This window comes from Perca flavescens, chromosome 2, assembly GCF_004354835.1.
Source record: "Perca flavescens isolate YP-PL-M2 chromosome 2, PFLA_1.0, whole genome shotgun sequence".
Classification (NCBI taxonomy): Eukaryota; Metazoa; Chordata; class Actinopteri; order Perciformes; family Percidae; genus Perca; species Perca flavescens.
The window spans coordinates 31,267,235-31,285,279 of record NC_041332.1 but is presented as its reverse complement, the minus strand read 5'-3'; the positions used below and the strand labels follow the sequence as shown (position 1 = coordinate 31,285,279).

At 40.1% G+C, this 18,045-nt stretch overlaps 1 protein-coding gene across 8 annotated transcripts in view; it reads right to left on the bottom strand.

The window, feature by feature from the left end:
- Positions 1 to 18,045, bottom strand: part of sorbs2a (sorbin and SH3 domain containing 2a) — a 68,192-nt gene that overhangs the window by 47,891 nt on the left and 2,256 nt on the right. For 4 of the 8 annotated variants that reach the window (XM_028590931.1, XM_028590958.1, XM_028590985.1 and 1 more), the window contains exons 1-2: positions 5,878 to 6,430; positions 1,243 to 1,427 (exon numbers count right to left, since the gene is read on the bottom strand). The gene's annotated coding sequence lies outside the window, so the exon portion shown is untranslated. Of the gene's footprint in view, positions 1 to 1,242; positions 1,428 to 5,877; positions 6,432 to 18,045 lie in introns of those variants that run through there. The other 4 variants (XM_028590949.1, XM_028590995.1, XM_028590967.1 and 1 more) reach the window with 3 other exon arrangements.

Genomic DNA, 18,045 nt, shown 5'->3' with positions numbered 1-18,045 from the left:
ACATGTTATACAGATCAATAATCAATAAGCAATCAAGCCATCTCTGTCCCAAATAATGTAGCTTATGGCTGACCAAAAAGCTTTTACGGGAGCGCTGCAAACAAATAAGGCTTTAGTGGGACTGGAATTAATCATTATTTGTGCATTAATAATGTCACATTTGCCATGGAAAAATGGGGCGCCCTGTGTTAACAGACAAAGTGCCTCCCTGTATGTCAGGTCGGGCAGAAAGGGAACCAAGCGAACCAGTGCTACGAATAGAGGCTGGGAACCACCCCTTACTGTGTACCCAAGGGTCAAGGTGACATTCCACAACACCTCCGAGACTGGCCTAATGGAGGGATTGGAGCATGGCTTTTGTTGAGTGGGAAAGAAGAAACCATGAAAAAGGGTGTAACAAGAGATGGAAGTATGTTGGGACAGAGGGAAGAAAATAGGATTCCGGGGCCAAATAAATGGAAGGTAAGAGGTAAAAGGGAAAGAGGACAGGAAGTTTTTGGGGATTGAATCACGACTTTTCTCCACATTTAGTCCATCAAAACACAAAAATATAAGATTTAGTTGAACGTGTGAATTTCTGTTGTATATACATTTCCTTTTTACTTGAAAATAAAAGTCACTTTTATACATTTTCTAAATTAATCCATCTAGGGTTGATGTATACAACTTTTCTATCCACAAAGCTGTAATCTTTGCTGATTCTATTTCTGAGGTGACAGCGGTAGCAACCGGCGTTTTATTTGACACCACTTCCCCCTGTCCACTGTCACAAAAGAAAAAAGTTCTACTCTCGGTCTATAATTGGTGGTTTTGGCAGAGCAGATAAAAAAAAAAACAATTCCCTTTTGGTGTTTGGGTTGTAAAATCTATTCAGACCTCTTTAATTTGCAATCCCTTTAAAGCAACAATGTGTTTTGGAAATGTAGACATATCACAAAAAGGAGTAGACAGCAATATGTGATCTGTTAGTGTGTGTGTTGAAACACAGTAAATCTCTTTCAGGAGTGAGGAAGGTAAATTAAACCTGTATATGCTAATCCATTATTTAAATCTTCAATCTACTTTCAAAAACTGGAATTCAATAAATAGTGTGTTTTGGCATGAAAATGCACATGAGCACGTTATTTCCCGTTGGGATGCAACCCTTTCATCCGAATATCTTTCGTGACATTTACCAAAAGCCTCTCAACCGGCAGAGAGCAGGTGCAACAGTCCATCAAGCAGAGGAAATTCAACTCTTACCGTCATAAAACCAAAAGACTGGAGACTTGCTAAGAAGAGTCAGGTATAGGTGAGGCGTGAGCCCAAGTGCCTGCCCTCTTCCTCTTCTTATATTCTGATTTGCTTTTTCGTCTTCTTCCCTCCGCTCCAGCATAAGCCTCTCCTCCCGGTCAAGCCTTATTCCCAGATCGTACCCCGTTTAATGCCTGGGAAGCACAGAGACAACAGAACGAGGAGAAAGTTAGAGAGCCAAAGAGTGGGAGTGACGGGGAAAGAGAGTTCCCTGTTTGGGTGAAGCAGTGATCAGATACGGCTATTTTCAGACTCAGGCATGCTCGTCTATGAGACTGGAAAGTTACCCCCAAGTGGAGATGGGTGGGGGCTAAGTGACAGGGTTGACTATCTCTATTTTACCACACGCACACACGTTTGCATGCATGCATACCACACAGTGCACGCGCACACACACACACACACACACACACACACACACACACACACACACACACACACACACACACACACACACACAAAGACACACTATATCTATACACACATTCACATACTTTAAAAACACCAACACGGTCATGCACATTGTAATTGTATGGTTTAAAATGCATCAGGTAGGTACACCTCTGACTAGATATGCATGGGTGAATGAACTAGGGTTAGGATGTCAGTAGGAGAGAGCAGACAGAAAGGGGCGTTAGAGAGCCTCCTCTCGCCCATCTCTCCTCTGGGGCTTTAATGTCACACAGCAGCCAATGTCGTCAGTGCGGGGCTATGTCAAGTGGACTACTCCGCACGGAAACGGACAGGGGTGTCAAATTGTTCTCACATGAGACTCTTTCATTTTCTGTTGCCGACACTTTGATTGCCTGCGAGGGTTTGCTCAGAGATTTGCAAATGCACATATGCGTAAACATGGAGAAGCAGACACACTGGCTCTTTCTATTTTTTAATCACTAATAACCATGTGCAGTCAGTGTCATATCAGGCTGTAAATATATACAGACTAATTATGTGTCCACTCACCTGTGTCATTAATAATCAAACTGCTGTGTAATCCATATGGGAATGTATATTTGGAAATGACCACACACACAGGCTGAATATACACTGCGGAGAGGTCAACCAGAGGCACCTCCAGACCCCAGACTCCCCGCTATTCCTAGAATGATGATGTAACTACTGCTATTAGCATCTCATATTTAGAGCCTGGATACCTAAAACCAACCAGTCAGGCAGCTACTGTGCAATATGCTATTTGGATCACTTCCACCTACAGTACGCCCTACACACCCATACGACAATAAACAAAAACAGGCACAAAAATCAGCAACTAACAGATTGCTGTGTAGTAGGGTTCAGGAAGAGTTCAGCACTCACTACAAAAGAAATGGTAATGTAGCGTCATGGGTAACAAGGGAATGCTTATATGATTGCTGACTTATTTTTCTCCAAAAAAACAGATATTCCAACCGTGACTATTACAGTTAGTGAGGTTGCCTCCTGTTGAGTTTTTTTCCTGCGTAATTTCAATTTACTTACATAAAGCAGTAAGGCCACATCACCTTACTTAGTCCAAAGCATTTCTTAGGATGGAATGCCAATAACTAAAAACAATCACTTGCGTCGGTCTACATCTTAAATAAACCCATTATTGCAAGTAGACAAAACCAATTTGTTAGTTTAACTAGGTCAAGTGGTTTAAGCATATAACATATACATCTGCAAAAATTAAATACTAAACTCATGAACACGCTCAGTCAAGGGTCAACGTGTTGCCAACCTTTAAATCAAACATGGATGGCCTTAGTGGAGATGTCCTGGATCAACACTATCTATGTCCACTGTAATCGTGCCAATGATGAAGCGGTAATGTAAAAATCCCAGCTACACGTGCGCAGATATAGCTCCAATGATAAGTAGCACTTCTGCAACCGTGTCCATCAACCCCCCCCCCCAAGCTTCAGACCTTGTGGTTTTGGCACACTACAGCGATTGGTGTGACAGCAGACTTGATCAAACGGCAGCTGGCCCCCAGAAATTTCTGATCACGTGCCGAGGATCACCGAGGTATGGCGAGAAGGTGACAACTGACAGGTGCTAATGATGTAACCTCGGGGCCAGAATCAGGAAAGTCCGAGGAGACCAATAAAGTATTGTTTTTATTATCTACTTACTTCATGCATTATCCTTTAACCCACATGAGACTTTAGGAAAGACGACAGACAGGATCTTCATCAGCACCTGAACGAACACCACCAAAGGTTTGACGGATGTGATTTTACAGTTCTGGATCACATGATCCTTTGTGCATTTAAAAACTAAAATGTGACTTTGATATGAAGTTGTGCATGTGCAGGAATGATTTATAAAAACAATTGAAACCAACATGACACAGCAGCAGCAGCTTAGGAATGATCTCATTAAAGTACCAGAGCAAACTATTTTTATAGCGACTGACACACGCTCACCCTCAAACGCACCGACACTTTGACCTATGAGCCGCCCTGGACTACAGTGGCCGTGTCGACATGGTCTCGCCCGTACAGTTTCAACACGTAATTCATTATCAGCTTCTGCCATACCCCGTTAAGTAAGTGGCAGGTTATAAAAAGCAGGAGAACTGTACATGTACACATTAGTAAGCGTCACTTACTCAAAATCACTTAAACCCGGGAGCGGATCTAAAAAAGGAGAAAATGTATCAGTCTCCTATTCCCTAATGACCTGCCTTGATCCCCTTTCCTTCTCTCAGCCCCACACACACACACACACACACACACACACCTGGCAAATGTAACAGAGACATACTTTCTGGCTCATTGGCTATCAATCAAGTCAAAAAGCTATGATCGCCCCATTAAGTGTGTATATTTAAGCTTCTATGAGAGGCTGTTTATTGGCGCAGCGGGCCCTCATGAGACAGATAGCAGCCAACTGTTGCTCATCATATTGCATCTGTGTCGCTTCCTCTCCCCTAAACACAAGTATGCAGTCATAAAAATACATAGAATACTACATCAAAGATACCATCCAGTAAAGCACACACACACACACACACACACACACACACACACACACACACACACACGCACACGCACACGCACACGCACACGCACACACGCACGCCAGGTAGGCCACACTGGGAGTGGTATGAGGTTCCCGGAGTGATAGTGTTACACCGTGAGCATCGTGGACACATCCCCACTCACTGTTCACCCAGCATTCAAATTGGACTCACAGCTGCCATCCAACACTGCTGGCCTTTTTTCTTTTCCTCATTACATCATCTCTTTATATCAGTTAGCAAGCAGCGCCAAATAAACACAGGGGCTGACTATACCTTACTGCTTTCTGTCAAATCTAGGATATGACATGGCCAACACCTCAGTCTTAAAATATGACATAAAATGCACTAATGCAGTAGCCTATTATTCAGGACTATTTATCCAAGCTCTCTCGATAAGAGACTGACAAGTGCCCTGCCACACATATCCGTTTTTACTTGCATTATTTGAAATAGGTTAGGTCCATATGTGTTTGAGTTATGTTGTGTATGTGAAAATCAACTGCTACCTCCTCTGTCAGCTCTAGCCACTGAAAAGAAATAAGCGGAAAAATCAGGCCAATTACAAAAGCTGGTCAGTCTGACATCATGTTGCCTGAGCTCATTACTATTCATGAGCTCGACCAGTTGTGCTGGGTAAAGGCTAGCTGTTAGCCAATCAGAGTCAAGCAGCTTAGCTCATTGAATATTAATGAGAACTGGCACAAATCGAGCTGAGTCTTCCTGCAGACTTTCTATACCACGCTAAAATGGCTTGAAACAAAGTAACCAAGGCATTTTTTCCACAAAATTTTTTTTTTACAGAGTCCATGGTAGAACTTCAGACATTACCGCAAAGTAATGAAATACGTGTGGCAGGGCACCTTTAAATATTGAATGGCAGGCGAATGCAACAAGCAGATGTAGATCTAATGGTGGGTTAGTTTTGATAAATAAGTAACTCCACAGGGTCCAATACAAAACTCAGAGTCCTGTTGTCTAATTGGTAAAGATAAACCTGCATAACAGACCAAACTAAGGTCATTGTATAAACAGTGTTTTCATTATTACACAAAAAATGATGTACTGCGCTGTAGAAGTGCAAGCAAACAATAGAGATTATCCTAAGCATTTGGGATGTAGGTTAAATATGGATATCTCAATTCACGCTTATTGCTATCAAGCAGCGTGTTTGTTATTATAGCCTACGTCTCTCGTGCGGACTGTCTTTAGCCTTTTACTAATGTTAAGCTAGATTTCCACAGCTTACATGTTGTGGTTTGAGTATTTAACATTCTCCCATCCCTGGCCGCATCTCCCTTTAATGCACTGGAAACAGCAACCCACTGGAATGCACTTTAGTGCAAACAGAGGCGACCTTACCGCATCCTATGAGCTGAATTTTTTTGTCCTACTCGACGATTACAACTACATGTTCATTGTTGCTTGTAACGCACGTAAAACACTAAAAATAGCCCGATTAACTCATCAAAGCACAAAATACAGCTCGGGTTGGATCCTCTGCAGCTGCTAAAAGCGGCGCGGAGGGAAAGATAATAGTCCCTTGACAACAACACTGCTGATACGGCGTGTGTACCTACCTTAAAACGAGTGTCGCCTCACTCGACTAAATCCGCACCATATCGTCAGGTTATCAGCCTCTTCCATGTGTTAATGACTGAAGTCCTTCTCGGAGTAGACACACACACAAACACAAACGCAGTGAGCTACAGCGGCTCGGGAGCTAGTGCGCTGTGTCCGTGTGATGAAACCGTACACCTGTTTTCAACGCGCATGGATGTTGCCGGTGTCGGTCAGCTAACTGAAGGCAACTCCCTCTCTCGGGGGGTCACACGCTCAGATAGCAATGCGGTGAAGCTGCCCTGTCTGTCCACCTTTCTTCACGACACAAACATCTAGCTAAGGAAGAGGCGACGCGGCATGTCTTCTCTTTAACTACAAGCGTCAAGTCGCACTCGCACTCGCACCGCGGTCCCACACCACACAACACAACTCTACCGGCTCTCCAGCAGTATTCGCGTCTTTCCAAAAATGGATTGAACCTGCCTCCTCCTGTTCCCACTTTTATTATTATTGAATGATACCGTGCGCAAAATGGCCTCTGTTATTTTCATTCAGCAACAGTCTACCGCGAGCTTCTCATTGGGTCGTCGTGTAGCCATGGCAACGCCCGCAGTTCAATCACTGCTCGCGAAGAGGACACACAGGAGGCCTGTCTGTGCAGTTCACTGCTAATAGTAAAGTGCCACTTTGCAACTTGCAGTAGAAAAGTTTATGGAGGCTAGCTACATGCTGTGTGTTAATGGCTAGAACATGATCATAATACAGTCAGGATTATTAAATCATCCACCGACCCATGCTGGAAATAAAGCTAGAGCTGTGCCAAAATATGTATAGTTTCCCTGGCAGCATACCATGTTGTCATCAAAATGTTTGAAGGCATATGTTGAGCTATTAATAAATGACAAGTAAGTTATAGCTTGACGTCCGTTTGACGTAGGCTTGTGTTTTGAGGATTGGATTACAAATTCTTGCAAAGAATTGGAAAAGAGAAACCTCAAGTAAACCTGCATATGGGCCAAACTAAGCATAGCCTACACATAGCTTGCACGTCTACAGTGTATGAAGATAATTAAAATTTAGGCTAAACTGAGAGATTATCTAGAGCGTATTTAGGTTAAACAAGAATATTTGGCCTATATAGCTACTACTACTCAAGTTTATTATTTTGTTTGTAGAAGGTAAGTTATTGCTTGAGTTCCTTGCAGATTTTTGCAGAGACAATCAGCAAAAAAAAATTTGATTTTCATATGATTTAATAATAGGATAGGATTAAAAATTGCAGCCTACAACTACATTGCTGTGAGTTGTTTTGGATAAATTAGTTTCTCTAGCTAGCTTAGTACCAACCATTAATCATTGTGGTGCATGCACACAACACATGTTTCAGTGTTAACAATGCAAGTGTTGATTTTTCAGTTGTTGACAGAGAGCTGACATCATTTTGTGGCAGCGAAATCCTGCAATGATCGGAACGTGTTAAACTCTGATAGGTGTGGATGTATATCATCACTGGCAAGGTGTTGGTTTTAAACACACATTTTAAATTAAAACTGACATTTTTGCTGTGAGGAGTTCAGCCCTTGCTGGGTAAACACCAGAAGTTGAATTATGGATTGTCTCTTTAAGTGTTGCCCTGTAACAATACTCTATTTGTTTCAACTCTGTCTTCATTAAGCAAAGCAACTGGACCGTGTCTTGATTTTTGATGGCTTAACTCAGGAATTCTCCCTCTCTGTCACACACACAAACACGCCAAGCTGTTAAATTATTTACAGACGGGATGGTAGCCCTTTATATTCAATACTGGGTATCCTGTGAGCATGGTAGAAAACATGTCCTTTTCACATTCAATGCATTGTTTTGCATGTTTCAAATGAAATTGTATGAGTCATATGTGTCGATTTTGTTGTAGCAGAAACAACAACAAAATATATCTATCCATTTTGCAATAATTAATACAAGTCTCCGTGGAACATCAGAGACATAGATCTGCAGACTTGGAGTAAAAAAAAAAGCAGATCAATAGCGCTATTGCTCATGAATTCTTAAAACCTTAAGGGCTGTTAATGGTCTAGTGAGTTGATATGGAATCATACACAGAGCAAAGATGTAACCCTTTTACTATATGAAAATGTCAGTTATGGTATGCATCCATTCTTATGTAAATAAGTCTGACAAATACAATCCCTTTTGACTTTACGCAATAGTGTCAACTCTTGTTCACCTATTCGTATTCCTAATAGCTTTGCGATTATGCAAAGCTAGCTCGTATCATCAACTAAACAGCAGCATAACTTGCACTGCTTTATGTAAATCCTAATAATGAAACCACTTGCACGGAATGAAATTGATAAACAACATTGTTTGCTGAAAAAATATTTTATATAGTATAATAATAATAATACTTAAAGTTACATTGACAACAAATAACTAATCAACCGTTTTTAAAGCTGCAGTGTTATTTTGTTGTCCACACATGCATAAAGAGCCCTTTCTTCTGTCAACATTAAAGGTGTACAAATTTAGACCGTTATTGATAGCTGACCTTTCTGAAGTGTCAGCGAGACCACATCTGTGTGTGTGTGTGTGTGTGTGTGTGCATGCATGTGTTTCGTCTTTTACCACTAGCTCATAGGCAGCCCTTACTGAATCTCACTGTTGTCAAGTAGGTGCCTTTTTATAGGTGGTATGTTATCCACAGGAATACTCTTAGCAATCCATTATGACGGGGCCAGGGAGGATGATGACGATACATTATGTCTGGTATGCAGTGGTCCATTGGTTATACAGGTGCAGGCCTGCTAGTGTGGAGCTTAAGACGTTACAATGCATTACAGAACAAGACTAATGGCATGTCTACACGGGAGGTGTTTCAGCAGTGTTTTTCCGTCATCCATCTCAGAGGAACAGATTTGCTTCTATTTTCATCAATACAGCTGTCTACATAGGCTGTGTAACAGCTTGCATTTCACTGCGCTATAAATGCGCGTAACCAGAACCCGTCTATTTTCACACTGTTTTATGTGCATAACAACAGTGATTGTGTATTCAGCTGAGTGAAAGTGTATACAGCCATGCAAGCTTCTCTGGGAGGCTGTACTTAGGCAGTGTGCTAACATGCTCACAATGACAATGCTACCATGCTGATAATAAGCAGGTTAATGTTTACTACTGCACATTCACGCCAGTTATGCTAACATTTGCCAATTATCACATAACACAATGTACAGCTATGGCTGATAAGAATTATGTTAATTTAAGTTGGTGGTGATGGTGGTGGGGGTTGGGGGGGGGGGGGGGCTACTGTGGAAAGCTAGATCCACCCCTGATTGCAAAGACATTAAAGAAAAAAAATGTACCCTCATGGTGGCGCTAGAGTAAAAGTAAGGGGACAGAAGTAGTTAGGCTTCAACCTCTCTGGGCCATGAATGTCTTTATAAAATATAATGGTAAAACCATCCAATAGTTAAATAATTCAGTCTGGACCAAAGTGAAGAACAAACAACGGACCAACTGACTGACCACTGACATTAACATTAACATCCATAGAGCCATGCCACTAGTGTAGCTAAATAGACAACCAAGATAGCAAGGACTCCTGGACTGTGTCACTACATATAGTCACAGGAATTTGTACCAACCCCCTCTGAGAGCCCAGAACGGGCTTTAAGCATAGGTAATAGAGGAGCCACCAGTGTGCACAATTCATCTAGCGGAGTCAAGTGTTGACGTGAGTTGAAGATCCAAAAGCTGGCCTCGGATAAAAGCTATACTGAAGCTGGCCATGGTCAACAAAGCACTACATTACAATCCACACAAAGTATCCCTACCTGTGCCAGAACTTCAGATGCAAATGTGCAATAATGCTTTCCATTATAGTAGTTCCCTTTTAGGATAGCAACATGAACCTTATCTTAGAGGGTGTGACATAATCAAGCATGTGTCAAGCTGTTATGGCCACGGCTGCCTATCCTCATCCACATCATGCCTGCAATTATCTAATATCCAAACCCTAACATATACTACCACCACCCCTCCTGCCTTCACTTAGAATAGCCCACAATAAAAGGAGCACAGGCTGGAACATGGATCTTGTGAGAAAATAACTCTTTTATCTGAGCAGTGGCACTCGCTCACATATTTCCACTGATGCTTTCCAAAGAGATCCACATTTGGAACAGCTGATACTGAGGTTCACTCGTCTGGCCAATGTTAAAGTGGCACAGTGGTGCTGAATGAGTGGATGGCATATGAGTGCATGAGGGCATTGTCTGGCAATGACATCATGCCACTTCCACTTATATTTCAGCCTTGCTTTGATGTCTGAGAGCTGACCAGGTGAAATGTCTAAGCAAATCTGTGAGAAAAACAATGCTGCTGATGTGGTAGTGTCGTAGTGATGTAGTGTTACATTTTCTATTAGTCTCCTTTCCACTGCATTCATTCCAATGCAAGGGTCAATCACTACCTTACAATGGAGCGAAAAAGAACAAAATGCTGAATTCTGTCAACGAACCATCACTCAACCACCAAAATACAAATTGCAGTTCATCTAACCCAAAGCTCTCCCTGGCCTCTGCCTTCCTGCTGTGCTCTATCAATCAAAAAGAGACAACACAGTCGAGTGAAAGTGCCAGTGTCACTCATGGATCTTCATTTTTACATAAAAGCTGGCACTGCATTGTTATGACGGATGTTGGGGAAAAGCTGACATGACAGAACAGATACAAATGGTGGAAGAGAGAACATGAAGGATAACAGAATAATAAATGACAGTGAAGGACAGAATAGCAGAGATGGTCAAGATAAGGGTCATAGGCTAACTTCTCCTGTAGCTTATACAAGTTGACGTCATCATTACCTGTCTAGACATGATTATGGGAATCTTCACAGCGTGACAATGCATATGACTTCAGTGAATCTTTCAAAATGAAGATAATTTCTAAAAATTAACATTATACAACTGTTTATTTCCTGTTTATGTCGGGAACATCTGTTGCTGACAGAAGATAAACCAAAGCTGCATAACAGCAACACAATATGAATGACAAGTATATTGAGATGAAATGCTGGCCATGAATCCTACTGGTGTGGTTATTTCTATACTTCTTATCAATTGAATTAAGTGAAATGTAAATAACATTTTGCAACAGCAGCCTAAAAAAGACCAACTGATGGATGACAGACTCAAACAACCATTAATATCATCTAATAAATGATGTAACTTTATGTATTCTACTGTAAATGTGTGTTTAAGGCAACCACTGTTTTGTAATAGTGTTCAATTACTGGTAACTCAATTGTGCTAAGGATGTTTGAAAGGGTGAGACTGGGGCCAGAGACAGGAGGCAAATCAGTCTTCTGTAATATTTGTCGTACATCTATTTGTCTGTATTGTATTAGATCTCACAAATACATTTGCTGACCTAGCTTGTTTAATAGTCTACAGAGTTGGTATTAATGTTACTGACAGAGTCTACCAGTGGTCTGCCTGTAGTGGTTGTTTTAAAGCTCCACTTATCAATATTGTCTATAATAACAATGTATCTGATTATACATAAATGGTCGCTCATAGTGACGAAGTTAGAGAGAATTATCACCAGACTCTGCAGTGCTACATAGCCTTTTAGCCTCTTTTAGCTCATTGTTTTGGTTTTATATGCCCCAAATTCCATTCTCATAAATCCCTGTTTCCAGTGACAACAGGCACAGCTGCTGAAAAAACTCTAATATGCGCGGCTGCCCAGCACCAATGTACAGACAGACAAAGTAGCTGATGAAGAAAGGTAAACAGCTAGCGAGACATATTTCTCTCACCAAAACAGAGTGATAGTATGTGGGATTTGTATTTTTCAGATTATTTCTGCCCTCAAGTGGCCAAAAATCATCAATGCATGCAGACAAAAAATTAAAAACTTCTCAAAGTCATGTCCAAAAAAAAACAGAAACTAAGTGGCATAGCTAAAACCACTTGCATGTAAAGCAGAGACAGACTTTGTTGTCTATGTAAAATAGGTTTTCAAGCTGACATAACTTTCAAACTAGTGACAATATTTCACATTCAGCACATATGCACAGCACAGTATGGCAAGCCTTGCTGTTTTTCTCTCTTCAGGTGAGGAGTCAGCAGCTGTTGCACATTCAGGGGCAGCTCACACCAACAGAGGCTGTAGTTGTATAATGAGTCAAACACTGTAATTACAACAGTAGGAGATGAGGATGCTTTTAGGCAACCAGAGCGCTAATTTATCTGCCTATCTCACCCTTGTGCAATTTCCTGTAGTGCGAAGCTACACTAGGTGATAAAACTTAATTCTCTAAAACAGCAAATGTGTCAGACTCAAGGACTCTTACATGCCAATTATATTTTCATTTAAAATGAAATCCATCTTGCAATAACTTCAAATTGTTTGCTTGATAAAAAAAGTTATAACCAAACATTTTACTATCTGCCAGATGTAATCTTTTACAAAATTCCACACATGCTTTTAAACATCCCCAATATATCAGGGATACACACTGTTGCACAAAGACATATCTCAACAAATACTGGACTGCCTTTACATTTGATACAGACATTCATGGTTCCCAGGGTATAGTCTAATAACTTTGATGATCCCATGACTTTTCCTCTAGTGCCTCCATTCGGTTTTATGTGAAATGTCTCAACAATTCCTGAATGGATTGCCATGATATTTGGTGAGACATTCATGTCCCTTTTAGGATGAACTGTAACAACTGCGACAACTGATAATCATCAAGGCCAAAATTTCAATGTGTCCAGTAATTTAGTTTATGACCAAATAGTTGCACAAATGTATGACATTCTCAACATCCTCAGCTTTACTTTGCGTCCAAGCTAATTAGCAAATGTTAGCATGCTAACATACTAAACTAAGATGGTAGTAAGATGGTAAACATCATACCTGCTAAACATCAGCAATTTGGCATTGTCATTGTGCCAATTTTAGCATACTAACATTAGCATTTAGCTTATATAGTAGCACATCTATGCTCTAGTACAACCTGATAGAGCTGCTATGGCTGTTGTTTCCACTAGGCTATATGTATGTGAGTATTCATACTACATAAAGTATGATCCATTAGTAACGCAGCCCTGATGCTGAAACATCTAATCTGACTCTTGGAGCTCATAACCTCATACACCTCTCTGCTTTTCCTTATCGGGGCATGGAGCGAAGGCAGAGCGACTTGCGCTCGGTATGCAACGTGTTTCCCACGTGTCTTCCAAACACAATTGCTGATAGTACTTTCTTTGAAACACATTTCTAATATAACTGCACTTCATCCATCTCAATACCCTTCACTGATGTTGGTAAGCCAGGCCTCTCCTGTGTGACTGCTGAGTGGATTGATAAGTGGTGTTGTGGCTGATGAAATGTTGCGTAGCTGGATGCTGATGCGATGTCTGTCAGAATGATCACCAGAAGAGCAGAAGGGACGAAGAGTCATAACCAATGTAGAAAAAAAAAAAACGAAGATAAAGAGCTGGTGAGAGAAGAAAACTGAACAAGAACACAATGGACTATGAGAAAGTGAAATGAGAGTGTGTACAGAGGCAAAGAGTATGTAGGGAACAATGAAAAGTGACATGACCGAGACTAAGAGCATCATCAAAAGGATGTGATGCCAGTCAACTAGTGGATATGCCAGCTGGCTCAGACTGTGTCACATGAAGATGTCTTTGAACCATTGAGGTTAACACTATCAGGTGTTCTGTGAGAAAATACACATGTGGAGTCTTGACGTTGTGTTCAAAGAATGAAGTTGTTATCACGTAGCAGTGTCTTCTTATAATAATTGTTCTTTGTTTCTTTGCCAATTATTTATTTCATTGTTGTCTTTTTGACTACACCTTGCAATTCATCTAACCTTTTCAAAGAAATAGTTCTCTTAGTTTGAACTAAATGCCCCAAGTAAATATCCCAAGACCACAAAAGTAGAGGAGTTGGATACACTACTAAGAGCAACACATTTACCATATAAAGAAATCAATGACAGTAAAACAATACCATAAACTATATCTTAAAAAATCGCCAATTAGTCCTGTATCGTATCTGCCTCATATCATGAAAAAACACAATATGTTTAGAAAGTACCCTATAAGCATGATTCATGAATCCCAATGACAATTCAGTCCAGTATCAACTGTCCCACAAAATTCACCGGAAGTTCTGGTCCATAGTCAACGATAATGTCTTCAGGCATCATTAGGCAGGAGCTGTGAATGAAACGTAGTTCAGCCTATAAAAGGTTAGAACAGAACAATCTGCAATACATAAATTCCACCTGAACATTATGTGGACCTAGGTACCCCAATAAAAAGAAAAAGAAATTGCCATAATCAGATTTTACTTTCCATAGCTTCCACATAAGGGACACCTAAACAAACCAAAAAACAAGCAAACATGGGAGCATAACATAGTGATCGTTGTATTCTGGTGGATAGCATGCTTGTTTATCTTGGCGAGAACACAGGGTACAGAGAGTATTGACAGTTTTGGGACGAGCTGTGTGCTTGATGTGTCACTTTAGATGCTCCGGTGTTAGCGCTCCCAGCTATTGCAGCTGAATTTGTACTGTTAGGTCAAATTCATGGGATATGTATCCATTCGCCATTGTTGTGTTTTGAAACACATTGCCATCCTTAAAGTAGATGGAGTTTCAAGTTGTTCTGAAGGCAGCCAGTAGAGGGCATCATCTCTATTGATCTATCCATCCATTTTTTACACTTTTCATATTCTATTACTCTTATTGTAGGGCTGAGAGACACTGTGGACATTAAAAAAAATTACGGACTTCCACACTTGAATACAGTTACAGTAAAAGCCAAAACTATATCTGGCCCAAGGTTTCTATCCTTAAGACCCATCTGCACTTTGTGTGGGTGTGCTCATAGATATGAATATATATAAAATATTGTTTAATCTACGGGTGTAATCTACGGGTGTGCTGCTAAATGGAAGTCAGCCATCACAAATCTTATTATTTACACTTGTGCTTTCAATTCTGAGAATTTTTAAAATATCTTCCATGAAAAAGGCCTATTTTAATTTTTGCGAAAGTTTGCGAAATTTCATAAAAAAATGAACATGTCAAAACCATGGTAGAACTAATATCTTTAAAGTAGTATTTATTTGCAATGTACAAATATTGCAATGAAACATAATGTTAAACACAAATCATTAGACATTTATTTCATCTAATTTTTGCAAAAGATTTGCAATTAACAACTGCACATATATTGATGTCCTTTTGCCCATCTCTGCACACACCATGTTCGCATACTGAGTAGTTATTGTGATGTTCCATATCAGCAGTAGAGAAAACAGCTGTGGTTGCTTAAACAGAGTTGGCAGAATTAACCGCATTACCAGCTCTTTCCATCATTTACTTGCTAATGAGCCTGTTAGGGGAAAGTATTTATGCAAAAAAAGAAGAAAAGATCTGCTTCAGAATTCTGTCCTGGATTTATTGTTAAAGCTGTAAATCCTCTTCATAGATTTTCAGCTTTTTTTTCTGGCCTGTAATTAAGTAATGGCTCAATTAATCCTATCAGACCTGCACTGCGAGGGATAGCAGGGACATCCATTAGGAGGCAACAGGAGGAGATTAATCCAGACCAAACATACAATAGAAGTGGTACACAGTTGTGCACATGATGGTGCAAACAATGGCCCCTATGGAAGCCTATGGGGCACTTAATTCAAATGATAATGTAAATGTGAAAATGAAAATGTAGTAGTATTATCATTTTCCACAAATGTATGTGTTTTTCGAGTCCAAATTAAATTTTTTCATTTACACATCCTTGTATGGGCATTGTATGACTACATTAAAATGATAATGCATTTTAATAACAATATCAGAATTTAAATTCAAATTCCATTTGACTTTTCATTTTCAAAGACTTAAAATGCTGTAGAGTGGACAATATTTAAATGTAAATGCAATATAAACAATGCAGCCTCATCTTCCATTTGAACAAGAAATATGTAGGTCACAACTAAAATTCTAATGCAATTTCTACTCATTTTAAAATGAAATAGCGAACTTCATTTGAATTTTCATTTTCAAACACAATGCTCTATAGGCACCAGTTTAAAAATGTAAATACATGAATAAAAAGCTGTCTGAGTCTTTGTAAGGGGATCCGAACGGTAGCAAAAATTACAAGATATTTGTATTAAGAAATTTTTTTTTTGATACAGATGAATTGAAAAGTTGCGGCAAGAAATGGGATTGACTAAAAAAATAACACTGTACTGTTTTCTTTTCACTTTACTCTATACAGGATAAGCAGCAGAGCAAATGACTGCTATCTCTGTCGCAAAGCTATCACAGCACATTAAGTTCCAGTATGTTGTGTCACAGCCAGTACATTTTTAGCACAGACATTTTACAGGAAATGGGAATAATGGTAATGTACAAGTAGCAAATTGTCCTGCTGTCTGTGGGGCAAAGCAATTCAAGGCTGAGATTTTTTTTAGGATGTGGAATGTGACCCATGAATCTCCTTCTTCCTTGTTTGGTAACAGCGCTGCTCCACTACATCAAAAGAGACCTTAATCGCTAAATCACTTTTGACCACATGACCCAGAGAAATATTTGTGTTTTTAGCCAAAGAGGGATGAACTTATTAGTGAACGGAAGAAAAATGTCATGAATGTTTATATATTTATTTATTCATGAAATCTCCACAAAATTCTATCAGAATAGTAGATCTTATTACTTTTTTTGTGCTTTTGGTCACATCTACTTTTTCTGGTCTTTTTGGTTTGTTTCCTTCCTTGTTTGATTGAATATACTGTGCTCTGTTGGGAAATGGTGATATTCAACCAGCACTTAAAAATCATGTAAGAAAATAGTAAAAGATCTGCAGCCACTTGTGATTAAAATAATATGTCTGAGCGTCCTGCAACATAATGGCCCTCCTAAATGAGGATAATGAAAGACAGCTAATGTATACTTGACTTTGAGAATTTCTGATGGTCTGCTAAAGTTCTCTATTATGATATCCTATTTTATATTCCCAAAAGAACCATTACACCTTAAACAATCCCTCACACCACATGGCTTCTTTAATCAAGAAGGCAAGAAGTCCCATCTGCTAACTATCACTGACAGGCTGGGTTGTTGGTACTGCCAGACTGTTGTAGCCAAAGCTTAAGGTGCTGGCACAAAGCTCTGCCTGCCTTTCACACACTTAGTTTGGTGTTAGAAGAGTGTAATCTCCCTCTGAATAGGCCACTTGTCTCACAGCTTTTAGCACATGGTCAAAGCCTTGCAGTGTCAACTCCTCACACAACTAAGATGTCCCTGCAAAACAGGTGGACAATGCTCAAGGTACTGTCAGGCACACATTTCTCATCACATAGGCCTTCAAAGAGGTCAATTTTGCAGCCTATTCATGATTCAGATTGAAACTAGTAAACTCTCGCTTTGCCAGACCTGTGGAGGAGGGTCTGGCTAGTCCACACAGCATTCCGGGATGGGAGAAAAACATGCTCTGGTTTATTGGCATTTCTTTAAACCTATCACAATCGTCATGAACGGTATTAAGCACCGGACAGAGCCACGGTTCTGCTGCAAAATAGCCTCGGGAAAGAACTTGTTTTGGTGGAACATGTGTACGTTAAAAACGTTGTTTTACTTGTGCAACAGAAAACTCAGATTGGACAGATAGTCTAGCTAGCTGTCTGGATTTACCCTGCAGAGATCTGAGGAGCAGTTAACTATAGTCCTCAGAAATCCACTGGAGTTTAAAATTCCAACACAAAGAAAGTGGAAGGTAACGGACATCTGGCCGAAAAGAGTGAAATCCGGCGGAATTTCCATCGGCAACGGAGCAATCCCAGAAGTTATATGTCGTGATTATAGACTAGAATGAAACCAACAAACATGCACATGTAAGGACTAAAGCAACTTGTATATTGTTCCTTTAACATGTATTAGCATGATGTGAGCAAATAATCAGCACAGCCATGCTTGAATAATCCCTTAAAGCAGCTCCCACAATATTTTTTATATTAGCAATGAGCTAATGTGAAATGTGTTAACCCATAGAGAGTTATCCCCAGTGTGCGTTTTAGCCTGTTTCAGCTTTACTGTTTTTGTTCATGCCCACTGCTCTCATCAGCTGTAAATGAAAAAGCTCTGATGAA